This window comes from Ctenocephalides felis, unplaced genomic scaffold, assembly GCF_003426905.1.
Source record: "Ctenocephalides felis isolate EL2017-DRISC unplaced genomic scaffold, ASM342690v1 CF-g0.4_SCAFFOLD_03572, whole genome shotgun sequence".
In the NCBI taxonomy this organism is placed as follows: domain Eukaryota; kingdom Metazoa; phylum Arthropoda; class Insecta; order Siphonaptera; family Pulicidae; genus Ctenocephalides; species Ctenocephalides felis.
The window spans coordinates 35,079,182-35,097,727 of NW_020539726.1; the positions used below are offsets into that span (position 1 = coordinate 35,079,182).

The 18,546-nt window shown below is 29.8% G+C and overlaps 1 pseudogene; it reads right to left on the bottom strand.

Annotated features, from left to right (window-relative positions):
• LOC113388416 overlaps positions 1 to 18,546 on the bottom strand; it is a 45,445-nt pseudogene that overhangs the window by 18,369 nt on the left and 8,530 nt on the right.

Below are 18,546 nucleotides of genomic sequence, written 5' to 3' on the forward strand. Positions count from 1 at the left end.
AACAAAAAACGAAACTAATATAGATAAAAAAAATCATTTAAAATAAACAAAATAAATAGATATGATATGGCTGAGAATTTATATTAATTTTTCATTCTGTTATTTATATTTAATAATTATTTTCAATTCTGTCTTATTGTATTCTAAATCTATTTTTATCGTTATTTTAAATAGTATTTTATAGTTATTTTAATTTTATTTTTACGTATTTTTAAAGATGAGTCAAATCATAACTTGAAACGTCTTTTATGAATACACAATTTTATTTAACTTACATGAATGCACAATTATTTGACAACTGGATGGTTATCTATACCATTTTTATTATATATAATTAAATAAATTATAATATAAAACAATACACATTTATTTATATAGTGAAATCTCAAACGTTTCGGTTTATTGTGCAAAATTATTATTATATTATTAGCCATAAAAAAAATCTGAAATAATTTTTTATAGCTATTTTGTTTATCAAAAATTTAACTTAATTATTTAATTGAAATTTAAATTAGATGTACAATTTTAAAATGAAATATTCGAGAAATAAAAAGTTTTTAAGGCATTCATCCGATTATAAATTAAAAAGTTGTTAGATTGTTGGAAGTAACGTTCGAAACCAACGTTTCGAATACTGATTTGACTCATCGTCAGGACAAAGAAATTTTTGTGTGTATATTTGGTGGATACCTCAAAAACTTTTTATTGTATCTTTCACCATCCGAAAAACTATATATATATATATATATATATATATATATATATATATTAGGGTGGTCCTTAATATGGACATTTTCAAACTACTATCTAAATGTTAATGTAAAGAGCTAAAACTTTTAAAGATTTTTTTTTATTAATTTGTAATCATTTGAGCCCTAGGGAGCAAAAAATTCGAAAATGAGCTTAAATGTTAAGTTGTTTTTTTTTAGTAATTAAGCGTTATTTGTCGATATTATCAATATAAAACAAATAATAAAGTTAGGAAATAATTTGATATGTTTACTATCATGTGCATATTGAATTCAAATACAGATTGTAAAAATGTTTAACGCAAAGTCGACAGATTAGTTAATTTTTTTACGTATATTATATATTGCTTGCAAATATTTTTAAACAAAGAAATCTAGGGAATAATTTGCAAAGTCGTATTAAAATTTTGTAGTGTTTTATAATAAAAAAAAATCAATGGAATCTATTGCTGTTGCATGTTAGAATAAATAGATTTGCTTCCACTATGAAGAGCGATTATTTAATATATCTATATATATATATATATTATATATAATATTATATTATATTATATTATATTTAATATTTATTTTGGAAGCAAATTATTTTACAAAGTATCTCATTAATTTTTTGAAATTAATAATTAAATTGCTGTTAAATCTTGTCAGTAAGATTTATGCAAATATACATACATACACATACATGGCTATATAAAAATATTTGAAGAAGAAATAAACTTAGATTTATGGGCTTTTAAGGTTGAGTATAAAAAATTTAAAAATTTTAATATCAACATTTGAATATATTGCATTATTTTTATTATTTGTTTTGTTAGTGTTTTATTTATTAGTAACAACAAATCCAATATCAAAGCAAGAATTGTTAGTCAACTACAATATCTATTTTGATCATAATAAGACTAATTTAATTCATCATGAACACAAAATTAACTTTTGACGAAATAATCACTTGAAGAACACCTAAGATAACGAACATCTAAAAGTAACCTAATATTTGATGAAATTTTTTTGTGTTTTGAATATACAGTAACTTTACTTTTATCAAACTAATTTGTGTAAAGTTGGTGTAGAAAATTTTAAACAGATACAAAAATATTAGAATTTTCTGCCTAATAAACAAAAAGCGTGGTTCTAATTAATACTTCTGATGAAATGAACTTACAATGTAAAATGATGAAAAAATGAGAAACTATGATCCTGCAAATATTTCCGTCAAGTGTATAAAATAGTAAGAAAAGTTCTATCTTACCACTTTATACAAAAATTATTTTATATCAGGTTTTGAAAATATCTCCAACTGTTGGTAGATACATCCATACAATGCATATACACATACAGGCATATGCTAATACATTAACTACTTTGATGGCGAAAAAAACAATTGTTTTTGAATTTAACTTTTATGAATCATTTTTAAAATCTAAAGCAAAGAATAAATATATATTATGTACCTTGCTGTAGGCAAAATAAGTCCACACCATCTAAGCAAACTTGAAGCAAACCTCCTTCTCCTGTAGAAAGATCTTGAACTGGAAATTCGCCTCCGAGTTCACTTACTCCTGAAACACCACTTCTTTCTATTGCAGATTTTATACTGTAGTACATTGCTTTACACTAGAAAAAAAATAATAGCATAATATATAATATTAGTGACAAATTTAACATAACTACTAAAACTAAGGACCGATTCTGCCGCATATCAGACCAATGTTAGGACAAGGCTTTGACATGAATAACTGTCATGTGTATTGCAGTGCAGTCAGGCGTATTTCTCAGGTTGTCATAGAAAACTTAACGTAGAAACCTCACAAATGTCAAACAACGATGTTAGATAACAGGGTATTTCTGACTCAGGTTCATAACATACGAGTGAAGTTGCAGTTTACGTATAAAACGCCTGTATGCACAACAAATACAGTAGGCCCTCGCTTTACACGGCATTCTGGGTACACGGTTTCCATACTACACGGAGCTAAAAATCCGACATCCCTCTGACTACACGGACTTCTTATTACACGGTATTTAGTAAATAGCCCATAAGTTCGTTGTGCAAACGGATATTGATGTAAATTTTGTTATCGACTGTTATCTTTTAGACATGCTTGATTATATAATAGCTGCCTAAGAACACGTTTGAGCTGACTGCTGTGTCGCGCCAATTTTTGAATAAGGTATCAATGTCCTACATGTCATTTCGTCCGTATTACTCTTACTTCAAGTTGTATTCCTTGGTCTCCATACAGCGCGATAAAAATGGTACGATTTGTACCAACTCTGAGTCTTTCATAGCACGGATCCCATACTGCACTATGTAAGGTTCCATAGAACGCACTACGAATTAGCCTGAATTGTGTGTTAAATACGAGTTTCTTATAGCACGGTTCCCATACTGCACGGCACGCACTTGCCGCGTAAAGCGAGGGTTTACTGTACATGACATTTTGACAGTATTTGGTATGATTTTTGATTTCTCATATAAGTTCTTGGACAAGTTTTGTTTCTATTTCTATTTCTGACCTTTTTCGCGTAATATTTATGAAGTTGGGTTTGACCTCCATTTCTTTGCCAAAGGCACAAAACTTTTGTTTTTGGACTGTATGTCATATTTATAAGACGTTCAAACCACCATCTTTCCACAATTACACCTTGAATTGACCTGAAGACGAGACCGTCGTCTCGGACTTCCAGGAACATTAATTCTCCTGAAGAATCGATACCCTGAAAAAAATTAATTGGAATCAATAATTAGACAATAGAATATTTTAATTTCTATCAATTTAAATCTCAATAATGGACTTGTAATATATTGAACATCATAAGTTGTATAAAAACTTTTGTTGTAAACAGTTTCAAACAGTTTATAAAAAATTATATAAAGTAATCTACAAGAAATACTTTTGATAAAAAGTCAATATAAAGAAAATCATACATAGCTAAAACTAAGTTTTAAACATCGACACTACCATTTCATTTCTTCTCAAAGGTACAAAAGCAACTTGCTTTCTATATCATTGTAATGTTCATGCTCAGATATTTCATCTTCCTTACATTACAAGTCCATTATTGAGATTTAAATTGATAGAAATTAAAATATTCTATTAAATTGATAGACACCAAATATTTGAATTGGACACCAATTACCAAACATAGAGTTAAAATATTTATAAAAATTTATTAGGCATATTTTTGGATAAGTTTGCAGAGTTACTTCATTGTAATCATAGAGAGTCAATACAAAATTCTTAACAAAATGTTACAAACAGAATCTGTATATATATATATATATATATATATATATATATATTATATATATATATATATATATATATATATTATACATTCTTAAATCACACGTCCGATTGCCGTCAAAGTTTGAAAAATTGTTAAATATATCCCCGGACAAGTTTTCGGATATTTTAATTTAAACCAAGTAGTAGGGGTTGGCACCACGAAGTTATCTATTTATTTTTACAGTAAATTTTCGTGTTTAAATTTTTTATAATGTGTATTTAAAAATCACATATAACCCTAAATTTATAACCTCCTACCACAAACCCCTATTTTGTAAAAATTATAAAAATAATAATATCTTTTTTAATTCATTGGTAATTGGTAGACTAGCCGACTCGTAGACAGGTAAACAAATAAATAGATAAATAGACATACAGATCAATGCACAGATGAGCAGGTAGACAGGTAATTGGTAGATAGGTAAACTGGTAGACAGGTAAATGTCAGACTGTATAAAATTAAAGACATGATAACTGGTAGATAGACGAATATATATACAAATAACCAGGTTGACAGGTAAATTGATAGACAGGCAAAGCCTGATGACAGGTTAATTGGTAGACAGGCAAATTAGTGGGCAGGTAAATAGGTTTAAACTTAAATTGGTAGACAGGTAAATTCATAGATAGTTTGATTAATAGGCAGGTAAATTGATGGTCAGGTGAATCGGTATACAGGTTAATTGGTGGACAGGCAAATTGGTAGATAGGTAACTTGATGGAAAGGTGAATTGATAGACAGGTAAATAAGTTGACAGGTAAATTGGTGGGTAGATAAATTGATAGATTGTTAAATTAATAGACAGGTAATTTGTTTGCCAGGTAAATTGTTTTCCAGGTAAATTGGTGGACTAGTTTAATTGATAGACAGGTAAATTGGTGAACTAGTTTAATTAATAAACAGGTAAATTGGTAAACTAGTTTAATTGATAGACATGTAAAGCCTGATGACAATTGATTGGTAGACATGTAAATAGGTTGACAGTTAAATTGGTGGACTTGTTTAATTTATAGACAGGTAAGTTTGATAGACAGGTAAATTGGTGGACTAGTTTAATTGATAGACAGGTAAATTGGTGGACTAGTTTAATTGATAGTCAGGTAATTTGGTGGATTAGTTTAATTGATAGACAGGTAAATTGGTGGGCTAGTTTAATTGATAGGCAGCTAAATTGGCAGGCATGTAAAATCCTGATGACAGGTTAATTGGTAGACAGGTATATAGGTTGATAGGTAAATTGGTGGGCTTGGTTAATTGATAGACAGGTAACTTGGTGGAGAGGTAAATTGATGGGCTGGTAAATTGATAGATAGGTAAACTGGTAGACAGGTAAATTCGAGGATATGTAAAATTATAGACAAGATACCTGGTAGATAGACGAATATGTATACAAATTGACAAATTGAAATAACCAGGTTGACAGGTAAATTGATAGACAGGCAAAGCCTGATGACAGGTTAGTTTGGTAGACAGGTAAACAGGTTGACAGGTAAATTGGTGGGCTTGTTTAATTGATAGACAAGTGAACTGGTGGGCAGGTGAAATGGTGAACAGGTAAATTAGTGGACAGGTAACTTGATAGAGAGGTAAATTGGTGGACAGGCAAATTGATGGAAAAGTGAATTGATAGACAGGTTAATTGTTGAACAGGTAACTTGGTGGAGAGGTAAATTGATGGACTGGTAAATTGATAGAAAGGTAAACTGGTAGACAGGTAAATTCGAGGATATGTAAAATTACATACAGGATAACTAGTAGATAGACAAATATGTATACAAATAACCAGGTTGACAGGTAAATTGGTAGACATGCAATGTCTGATGACAGGTTAATTGGTAAACAGGTTAATAGGTTGACAGGTAAATTGGTGGGCTAGTCGAATTGATAGACAGGTGAATTGGTAGACAGGTAAATTAGTGGACAGGTAATTTGGTAGAGAGGTAAATTAATGGACAGGTAACTTGATGGAGAGGTAAATTGGTGGACAGGTAACTTGGTGGAAAGGTGAATTGATAGACAGGTTAATTGTTGAACAGGTAATTTAGTGGTCAGATAACATGGTGGACAGGCAAATCGGTGAAAAATAAATTAGTGTACAGGTGAATTGGTGGACAGTTAAATTGTTGAGCAATTAAATTAGTGGATTAGTGGAAATGGATGGACAGCTAAATTGGTAGACTGATAAACAGGTAGACAGGTTAATTGGTGGTCAGGTTTATTTATGGATTCTAATATTATCTTAGTTATTTTGTAATTATAATTACCTGATGAACTGTGAAACTTTGTCGATGTACTAATCGTGATCCGAGTGGTTTTAAATCAATATCATTGCCATGCTGAAATAAAAACGCATTTTTAATAAAATGTAGAAGCAACAAAATCAAACAAAACAGTGTTAGTTAATAAACCAATTAGTATATTATTAAACATGCAACTCTATTTTAGGCCAGTACAAATTCATTCATTTCGAATTATGAAAATGTACTAGTAAAATACTAAACAAAATGTACTAAAACCAATTATATTAAGTATAAATTTATAATTATTTACCAAATTATTGATTCGATCAAGTAGTTGATTGACTTCTTGACTATAAACTAATCCAATATGACTTTTACCAAGTAACCGACGCACCTGAAACAAAAAATGTCTTATTCAAATAATATAAATATCCAACAATTAAAATTAATTTAATTTGTACTGAATATATATATATATATATATATATATATATATATATATATGTTGAAAATGTTTAAATTTGATGTTGAAATGTATGATTGATTTCTTGGAGGGCGTAACATCAATTAAAAATCAAGTAAAGTAAAGATTTTTTTCAAAACATCTTTATTTTTCCATACGTTTCGACGTAAAATTCTACGTCATCTTCAGTGGTTTTGAATTATTTATATTATCACTAACACATATTAATATAACTTGTAAAAATTAATAATTAGAGACAAGCCTAACTGTCAGTAATTTCTTTTTTTTTTGATAAAAAGAATAAAAGATAAAAAGTGATTAATAAATAAAATATTATATTTTACGTAACACACGTGCATCCGAGGCCAGTGCCAAACAGAATATATATATATATATATATATATATATATATATATATATATATATATTGAAAGGATTATGAGTGATTGTGATATTAAATTACCTTCTAAAACACTTCATTCTTAAACTATTGGTTAAGTATTTTCGAGACAAAATGTTACAAAATTTTCAAGAATCAGTGTATGAATTTGATATTCAATCTCTGAAATATCGACTAGAACGTCCGTGTTATCCGATGCACGTCATCTTAAAACACAAATGTATTTTTTACTGTTGACTCATGAGTTGTGCATCAGATAACAAGGACATTTTGGTTTATATTTATGTGATTTAATTTACAATTGAAGTTTGAAAAATACTTAATGACAAGTTCAAAAAAGTATGGTTTTTTCAGATTTCAAATTTATTATATATATATATATATATATATATATATATATATATATTTACTTTACCTTCTGCTTCAAGACATTCTTATTGCAATTTAGCATAACCAAAACTGCTGTTAAATTATATAACATGTTGGATAATAATCTGTCTTCGTCATGTTCTAAACGTTTTCTTTCAGTTTCACTAAGTTCTTTATATCTTTTCATCATTTCACCTGGTCCCTGAAAAAATAATAAAAATGCATAAACCTAGAACAATATTTAAAACTTTAACATACATTATAAAAAAATTCCTTTATCATTTTACATGAAATGATAGAAAAATAAAAAAATAACATAAACAATAATACTTTAATATACAATATAAAAATAAATTATTAAAATATTTTTCCTAAAAATTCCTTAACTTGTTAGGACTTATTTATTGCCATAAAAAGAATAAATGTTTTAGAAACTAGTTAATTGTTTGTTAATTTTAAAGATATCTAAAAATATTATTTATTTATTGCAAACCCTAATAAATATTAAAGTATGATATTTAAGAGTCTTAATTCTAAAGAAATTTGTTTCAAGTTAAATACCACAATTAATTTATACTAATGACATTAAATCTTATTTTAAGTTTTGATAATTTTTCTTATGTAATTGTTTAACTATTCAAATAATATTTCGCAAAAATGGATACAAAAAGCAGAAATAATTTGATTAAAATAAACAAATGCAATCAACTTTACATCATATTGTATTCACCTAAATAACTTCATATTATATTAATGAAAAATAACCACAACTATTACCAGTATATGTAAAACTTTTAATGAATTGTTCTAGTAGTAATTTCAAGAAAATTTCGTTGAATTTCATGGAAAAATCCTGGTTTTTTGTACAAAATTATCTTATTTTAAAAATAAATTCACTTTAGGTAACTAAATTGTAGCTATAGTATATTATAAAAATTGTTTAATGAGCAAAACAATTAAAATTTGTACGATTTTGTAGTTAATTTACATACCTGGTCCATTCCAATCATATCTCGCTCCTGACTGACTGCATCCAAAAATACATCTTCCCAAAATTGCATGTTATCCCAAAGGGAAGACCTGTTTAATAAATTAAAAAAATAAAATAATATATAAAATATAACTAGTTGAAGGTGCATTTAGCTTGAAGACAAGTTGCACGAACTTCCCGAAATGTGTAAATAATAGACTTAATCAATCCAATTTTAAAATAAGCAACTTGATCTGCCTTTGACAATATTTTTTTTATTTTATAATTATTAAGAAATTTAAATTTATCACTATCATTGATTATAAAAAAAATATTTTTTATTCTTTTTTATTATTTTTAATATAATAATCTGAATACATAAGTGGTATATTATATCCTTTACTGAAGCTGATAAAAAATTATCGATACGTCTTGCAACAAATTAATTTTTATTTTAATGTATTTATCCTAAAGATTTTTCCATAATTCAACAGCAAATTTATAATTAATTTTAATATTTAATGTATAATAATTAAAAATTTCATTGTAAAAACAATGTTTTTGAAATTCAAATTCATGACTTACTTGTTTTCATATATTTCCATCTAATTTTGGTCTATTCATTCCATTATTACTAAAATCTTAAATCTATTTCTGAAATTCTTAGTTTTGTTTGTTTTTTTTTTAGATTCTTCATCCCTTTTGGATAATTTTTGGCAAAAATAGATAAAAAACCAATAATTCTATTAAAACAAACCTGTCTTTTCCAAGAAGTCCTTCATAAAGGTAAGTCCTGGTGCCATCTGGCGAGGGTAAAGAACCCGTTCCAGAATTCAGTAGATTCGAACCATTAAATCGAAAACCAGAACCCAAAGAAGATTTACTTGAACCCAAACTGTCTGAACGTTGCTGTTTCATTCGAAAAAACTAAGGGATAAAAAAATTTAAGATAATTAGAAGTAGAAATTGAAAGAGTTGCCAATAAACCATCAAGAAAAAAATGATTCCTGGTTAGAATAATTAGGAGACAAACTAAATCTAGGCGAATCCCAACTAATTTCATCAAAATTTTCTATTTATCTTTAGATTATTAAATGATTCATAATGACAATGAAATTAGCATCTGTGATTTTTGCCAAAAAACATAAATTTTTCAATATTTATACTTACATCAGAGTCGAACGTAAGTAGATCTCCAGACAGCAAACTCTTTTTTGGACTGATGATGTCTTTAAATAATTTTGTGGTAATTTCATTTTGCTTGGCTTGAGGACTATCAGATGACAAATCTGTTCAAAATACAACAACTTGTTAAAAAAACTCTAAAACAAACAAATTGCAATATTACCCAACTTGCCTGTATTTGCCTCATTTTGCTGACTCCATGCAACATTTTGCTCCATCGGACTTACTGGTGATTTTAGGTGTTCTGTACTGCCAAAAGGTGTAGATGCCTAAATTAGACAAAAAAATTAATACAAAATCCTGGCTAAATACAATATAGTGTAATACAAAACATTACAAAATCATTGCCTTTCAAGTTGTCTATCTAGATCATTTTGAGTACCAACAAATATTTACTTTATGTCCTTTAACATTATTTTACCAAATTTTTTTCTATTTACCGCAGAATGCAGCTGAGGTGTAAGTTCACTACCACCGCCATCATTTTTGCCTTTACTCCAATAGTGGGTATGAGCAACTTCCATAACCTGGAAGGCAGATGCCATTCCACCCAAGCCAAAATTATTATGTGTCACCTCCAAACCATGGGTGATAGCCAGTAGTAATTTCAGCATGCCCTTCCAAACCGATTTTGGAATACACTAGATACAAATATAAATTCATTTACAAGTTGACCAGAATTTTAACCAGATTGGTGGGTTCTGATGACTTACCACGTCGTCTATGTGATCATCTGGCGAAATTTTCATGTCTAAGGTTTTATTGATGTTGTTTAGTACAAAAATGCGATATGATTCGTCTTCCATAAGTTTTTTGATACGGTTTAGTTTGAGCCAACTTATGCCTTCGCCTTGCATTACAGATGTAGTTGCCTGGCAAAAAATAATTGAAAGTTATTTGGTACTTCCAAAAAGCCGACAGGTGGAAAAATATATAGTTTAGATAGCTAAACTAGTTGGCAGATAGGCATGTGAACTGTACAAGAAAACGGGTAGACAGATGAACAAATAGTTAAAGATGAACTTCTATCATTTTGCCTGGACTTAGTAGTCTAACCAATGATTAACTAAATTTCTATGTTTATCCTTACATCTTTAAGGAAAGCTTGATTCTCCGAGTCAATATTAGCACGATCATGATTCTGACTCTTCCGTGTCTCATCACTAGTAGCCTTGGCCTTGGTATGTTTTATCAAAGGACTTTTTTCAACTAAACTCCTACGACCTGATGAAAACGGTCCAAAAGGCTGATGGTGCTCGCCTTGTTCTTTTAGAGCTTGTTGGTCAGCTTGTTTCTTTTGTTTACCTAAAAAAAAACAAGAGAATAAACAACAAAACATGAGAAGTTTCTATGAAATTTGTTACCGACCTTTATTATTGAAAAGATCAGACAGCATATTAGAAGTCGACGCTGCTATATCATTAAAATCACTGCTAAAATGCGAGAAAAAATCCTTACTTTGCACATCAACTACCCCAGATTGCATCACGCTTGTTGAAAATATACCGGCTTTGGTTTTAAGAGGTTGCTGCAAAAACAATGCATATGACTTGAATGGTAAAATTTTTTTTAAGTATTTTTGGTACCGTTTTCAAGCCTTTTCTCAAAGCAGCTTCTTTAGCACTTTTGGTAATATCACCAATAGTAGCCTTTCCGACGTACGTCAAATCATCTAGAGTGTGTTTACTGACACCAGCTACTGTTTTTGATGCCTCTAAAGCATTTTTGGAAGCTTCTTGGACGCTTTTTGTGGCATCACCTGCAGCTTTTTTGCTTGATTGGTCAACTGGAAATACATCAAATAAAATGATATTTGAAATACATATTATATATAAATATTACTAAAACGTACCACTTTTATGTACATACTCTTCAAAGTTAGAGCGCGTTACTTCGGTATATCTTTCATAACTTTTGAAACATTCGTTTGAGAGTAATGATGTTTTAGGAAAATTTATTTAAAATCAAATTGACTTTGAGTTTATCTAATACCATAAAGACCTACAGCAACTCGATGCTGTACTATGCATTACTTTTATATTTTTCTCGTAACTTTTTTACCGTTCGTTTAATATGAATGGTGTATTTGAAGAATTCGTTTAGAATTAAATTATCTACAAGTTTGTCTAATATCATAATGCAACCATACAACAAATCGGTATACTTTATAATGGCAATTAATAAATGAATTATAAAAATGCTTACCTTGTCCATTTGTGCTAAAATACCATCCTGACTGCTCTGCCTTGTTGTTTCGCGTACCAGAACTTTGGCTTGGCTTGCAAATTGCTCGATGAGGGAACTTTGTGAGCCTTTCCATGGGGCACACTAAAAAATAAGGATTTAATCTTTGTAATCCATAGTTCAAAATCATAATTAACAATAAATTTAGGCCGAGGTCGCAAGGACACGATTTAGGCAATTTGAGGTTCGTCGGTTCGAACCCCGACGAAACTGACAAAAAAAAATTCTATTAAATTGTGCTTATTATTTAATAAGGATTAAATATATATAATTGTGCTTACTAAAAAATAAGGATTAAATATATATAATGCATAGTTTGAAATCATAATTAACATTAAATTTGAGCCGAGGTCGTGAAGACACGGTTTAGGCAATTTGAGGTTCGTCGGTTCGAACCCCGACGAAGCTAAAAAATGAAAAAAAGTATTTCCATTAAATTGCACTTACTATTTGTTTTTGTATACCAGGACTTGCCGGTGAACCACTTTGGCTACTCGTTCTTGCAAGCATGCTACAAGCACTTGCTTGGCGTTGAAGAACAGGACTCTGGGAATAGAAACAAACATGTCATTTGACAATATTTGTAATTATAATAATTGTTAAAAAAAAGAATCTGCAATGATTTACTACAAAATAATACATAATATCTAGGAAGGTGCTATCGCAGGATAGCGATCCTTCTCACGCAGTCAAATAATATATACCTGTAGCAATATAGAGCTGAATGTACTTTGTATAGCTTGCTATGAAAAAAAATGATAATAATAATTGTAGATCTATGTTATTTACTTTTTCTGGTTCCTGGTCCACCTGCGTTGGCATATCCATACTGGAATTCCATTTTAAACTGGGCGAACTTAAATCAGAACGACTGGAATTTGATGATGGTGCCGATTCAGCTTCACTCTGAGAACCAATTCCTGGTTCAGACATAGATGTTAGTATTGCAGAAGAACCTTCTGGGAGTTGTAGTGTATTTGGTGGTGTGTATAAGACACTAGCATCGATGTTAGAACCAAGGGTCATGAGGCCGGTTTCAGGGTGAGCACCGTAGACATCGTGTTCAACTGTAAGATAATAGATACTGGTAGAAAGATTTACTTGCTAGACAAAATCAATACTTACAGCTTAAGCCATCTGTGGTTTCAGGAATATTATCAGTCGACGATGAAAGCGAAGTGCTCGTACTCGTAGCATAAATTCCATCAGAATCCGAACCACTGTCATCTACAATACAAATCACCACATAAGCACAAACACTACCTAATTATTTACTCCTATAAATCAATACTTTCCAGCAGGTTGCACGTCATGTTTGCCGGCGTTCCTCAAAGCACCATTCAAAGAACTTCCATTATCCCAAACAATAAACCGTATTGGTTCCAATTCATGGGAAAACCATTTGGCTTTATCGCCAATTTGTTCAGGGTTGCATACGCCTGTTTGTACACGTTGAAAGGCCACATTGTTTGGAGTCAAGGACCATTCTGCCAGAAATTCTATGGCTTGGGTTCGAGCAAATTTGTCGAGGAAAGGTGATGAGGTTGGTCTGGATCGAAGAAAGCTGTTTATTTGGAAAGCAACCACTGGACGAGGGTAAAGTCTGAGGGTTCTTGCGTGCTCGGAAAAATGAGCCAGGAGATTTGGGGAATTAAAGAATTTTACCTAAAATAAAAAACTGTATTAGTACAATGTCTTGGCATGATCGTAAATGAGTTTTGCTTACCATGGCAACTCTGGTCATGATATCTACAGAATCTACATCAGTTCCAAATATCATGTGTTCTGGTGCAGGAGGCATTACTGAATTTCGCCGAGAATTTTTTTGGTCATCAAAGTCTCTGTCGTGTCTAACTTGTCCATTGCTTGTGGCATTTGGTTTATTTGGTAAATTTTGGGAGTTTGCATTTCCACTAAAAGCAAAAAGTAGAAATGACACATTAAACTTATTTTGTGTGGCATTAACAAGTGAAGGGTATGGGCGTGTTTCCATACAGAATTGGCCCCACCCTGGTATTTAAATTATTTTGATGCCATTTTATAGGTATTTTCGAGAAAATTCGATATACCAAATTTCAAATCCGTAGCTCATCATTTGGCCGAGACATTAGGAAAAACTCGTGAAAGTGGCCCCTTTTTTCAAACTCACTTTTTGTCGGAAATATGATAGATATAGAAAAACTGTTAATGTTATTCTATTTATGCTGATCTTGTCTATGTTGTTCATAACAAATAATGTGAAAACAATTATTTGTTAGTGTGTGAAAAGGTGAAATGATTTTTCATTTTTCAAATCCGTAGCTCATCATTTGGCCGATATATCAGTGAAAACATGTGAAAATGGCCCCTTTTTTCAAACTCAGTTTTTGTCGGAAATATGAGAGATATGGAAAAACCGTTAACGTCATTCTATTTGTACTGATCTTGTCTATGTTGTTCATTACAAATAATGTGAAAAAATCATTTCTTAGTGCGTGAAAAAGTGAAAATGATTTTTCATTTTTCATTTTCTACCAGTGCGGCTTTTTGGACTTTTTTTATATTAGCATCATTCGAAAGCCTGTACATTTTGCTTCTATTATTCAAAAATTTATTTAAATCTAAATGGAACTTTGGGAGATAAGTTGGAAAAACTTAAGCTAGTACGCGCGCTGCCGGTACAAAAAACCCATATAAAGTCGCTTTGCAAGAACGACTTTGATTATTTTTATTCGCCGTATAAGTTCTGACTAATATATTTCAATGTATGAAAAACTTAAGATTTCATTATTTTTCATATATTAAAAGTATATTGGAAAATATATCTCTGTGAGCAATTTGTTTACACATAGAATTTCACAAATTATAATTATTGTGGTTTTCCATGGTAAAATAGCAATTATTATTTTTTGATTCGATATTAGTTTTGCAAAAATCATATTTTCTTTTCTGTGCACTATTTATAACTTGACTCAAATTGCAATAATTTTACATTTTAGTGACAATTTTATCATGATATTGAAAAATTGCAAGTATTACAATAAATAGGTTGTCAAATATCTCCCTTCCGCCTTTTTGTATTATAAACCAATAGCAAAAAAGCGGAAGGGAGATATTTGACAACCTAATATTTACATAGAAAGGGAATTAAATTGAGAAAACTGTGGATGATGCAGAATTGTAAAGTAGTTACATAGAATAAATAATTATAATTGTTTTTACTATTTTCTGAAAAAATAATAGTTGTCATTTGGATAGCCATGGATAGCTATAATAATTATAATTTTAACAACAGAGATATATTTTTTGTAATATACTTTTAATACTAAATATATTTTTAATACTTATATGCTTGCGTTGAATAGCTATGAAATGATTCTGACATATATTTTTATCGATTTTTATTTAATGATAACTATATAAAATAATAACAATGCAAAAAATCAAAAAAAAGGTAATGAATTAATATTAAATACTTTTTATTGCCGACGTAAATATATGAAAAATATTGAAATTTTAAGTTTTTCATACATTAAAATATATTAGTCACAAGCTTATACGGCGAATGAAAATAATCAATAATAATAATTATTTTTTATTCGGCGCTTTGGATTTTCATTATGACTAATAAATATACTTATATACAAGATATAAATAAATTTTGGTTTTTAATAAAACCTTTTTTCAAACTCACTTTTTGTCGGAAATATGAAAGATATCGAAAAACTGTTAACGTCATTCTATTTGTACTGATCTTGTCTATGTTGTTCCTAACAAATAATGTGAAAAAATATTTGTTAGTGCGTGAAAAAGTGAAAATGATTTTTCATTTTCCATTTTCTATCAGTGCTGCTTTTTGGACTACTTTTATATTAGCATCATTCGAAAGCGTGTACATTTTTCTTCTGTTATTCAAAAATTCATTTGAATCTAAGTGAAACTTTGGGAGAAAAGTTGTAAAAACTTAAGCTAGTACACGCGCTGCCGGTACAAGAACACCCATATAAAGTCGCTTTGCAAGAGTTGAAAGAAGGGGCCACTTTCACATATTTTCACTGATATCTCGGACAAATGATGAGCTACAGATTTGAAATTTGGTATTTCGAATTTCTCGAAAATACCTATAAAATGGCATGAAAATTATCATTTCCTTCATTCAAGGAATTATCATTTCCTTTCAGCTTTCATAAGTGCAGTACCTCAATTTGTGTGGAGTCGATGTAGTCATATTGTCTCTACTAAACAGCGAGTTATCTGTAACTGTCATACTGTTGAGAGCCTGCAAAAAAAATTGTTGGTCAAACAAAAACAAAAATAAAAAATTTAGGGTATAGTTTTTTGTTTCAGATGATTCTTCAATATCGATGCCTCTGGTTCTGGTAATTGAGGCAAATCATTAGCAAACCTTGGTGGAGGTGTCAATTTTGTTGAATCCAAATCTATCAACCATACATCATCAGGCAACCTTAGAATAAAAATTCGTTTATTGTACAACAAGTGCTAAACATGCATTATTTTTCAATCTTTTTTCGGGAATGCAATACCGATGGAAAATTTCAATACCGGTTTTTCGGTAAATTTTCATTTTAAAACCGGAATACCGGTAAAAAACCGGTGTTTTTATTATCTTAAACAAACGTAAACAAAATTGAAAGTTACTAGTACAAATATAAAAAAATGTATGTACAACTACAACTATATTCTACTAAACAATAAAACCAATAAAATAAAACAATAAGTTTATTTTTTTAAATAATAATTTAACAAAATTATTAACTTCCCGTAGGGTAAGTTATTGTAATGGGCCGAAAATCGGAATTGAAAATTTTACATTTCTCGACGTTTTGAAGGTTTCTGAACGTTTTGGCATACTTCAGAAAAAATGGATGTGTGTGTGTGTATGTATGTATGGATACAAATTTCCAGTCACGTTTTAGGGCGCACGGATTAACGGATTTAAATGGTTCAAAAAACATTCGATTCCTATTGATAGGGAAAAGAGCTGATTAGTTTTTGGCAAAGGCAGGTCCAGCCGTTTCGGAGATACGGAGCAAAGAGTGCAGAAAATAGAAATCGAATTTTTGAGAGAATGGAGTATCCGATTTGAATGATCTAAAAAACATTCAATTAGTAATGATTGGGAGAAGTGTTTATTAGTTTTTGGCAAAGGCAGGCCCAGCCATTTCAAAGATACGGAGCTAAATATGTAAAAAATGGCAGTTTTTGAGAGAACTAAGCGTCCGATTTAAATGATTCAAAAAACTTTCTGCTTGTCTTAACAAAAAATTGATTTTGGAAAAAAATTTTGTTCCAACTTTTTTTTTAGTTTTTGTATATCAAAAATATTTCAGATTTTATTTTAATTCTGACTATAATTCTAATATACTTAACAAATAATTTTAACTCTGCAATTCGGTTTATATAATTCTTATAAATATTAGACAATGTTACAATATTTATAATAATCTATTTGAAAACATTCAGTATTCCTCGAACATTTCGTTACGGTACGGGAAGTTCCAGCAATTTGCCTTAAGGCACGATGCCATAATTGCCTCAAGACAGAATTCCACTTACAGCTAGTATCCAATTTAATTAATTCATTATTACTATCGAGTATATTGAGTACTTTTCACCAGAAACAAACTTATGAGTAAGAAAAACTAAAAACTCATAAATATCCTATAACGTTATTATAATGAACTGTATTGTCTGTATCCGATGTGTTAATAGCATAATCTCCAATTTTAAAAAAATAATTTTTCTACACTAATTTAAGATCGTATACTTTGTCGAGATAAATAATAAGTTACTATAATTGTTAAGTATTGTTATTTAAAACAATGTGATGCTTCTATAGTATTTTCAAACTTCAAAACGTTTTCTAAAATCATATTTTATAATTGTAAAGAAGCAAAAAATTTAGTAATTATCATAATTATTATGTATAAAGTTAGAGAAAAATAAGGATTACGCAGGGGTAATCTGTATGATATAAAATATTTTGGCGCAAATATCACCTAAAAAACCGTTAAATTTTACGAAAGATGAAACAAACATCATTATATATCAGTCTAATTCTATTTGTAACACGAAACGAAGCCCTTTGGAAAGCAATAAATATTCAGTTTAATGACGAGTTGAGATAATATTTGACATTTGTTTATCTTATGTAATCATTTGAAGATATAGCTGTTTATGCGATTATGGAATTTAAAGATAAATTGTTCCGAGAAATTTTAAACTTAGTGTATTATGTATCAAATAGCGCTTATGTAAAGGTACCGAAAATACCGGTATGTTTGGGATAAATACCGGTAAAAATACCGCCGAAAAATCGGTCAGTTTACCGGTAATTCGGTATACCGGTATACCGGTATTGCATTCCCTAATATTTTCCACTTACCTAATTGTGTTTTTTATAAAGCAGAAACGAAGCTGGAATCCCGATTATAATGGTGGAGGAACCAGCAAAAGTTGTTCTGCACAGCTCATACAAGGCGGCAGAAGAGGTATTATCGGAAACATATATTCTAATGGGTAAATCATTGATACAAAACTCTCACAGACATTGATAATGCATTGTAGTCCCTTGATTGTAACTAACACTTTGCTCTAACAGTATCAGAGATAAAACTTTTAGACAAGTGTCCACA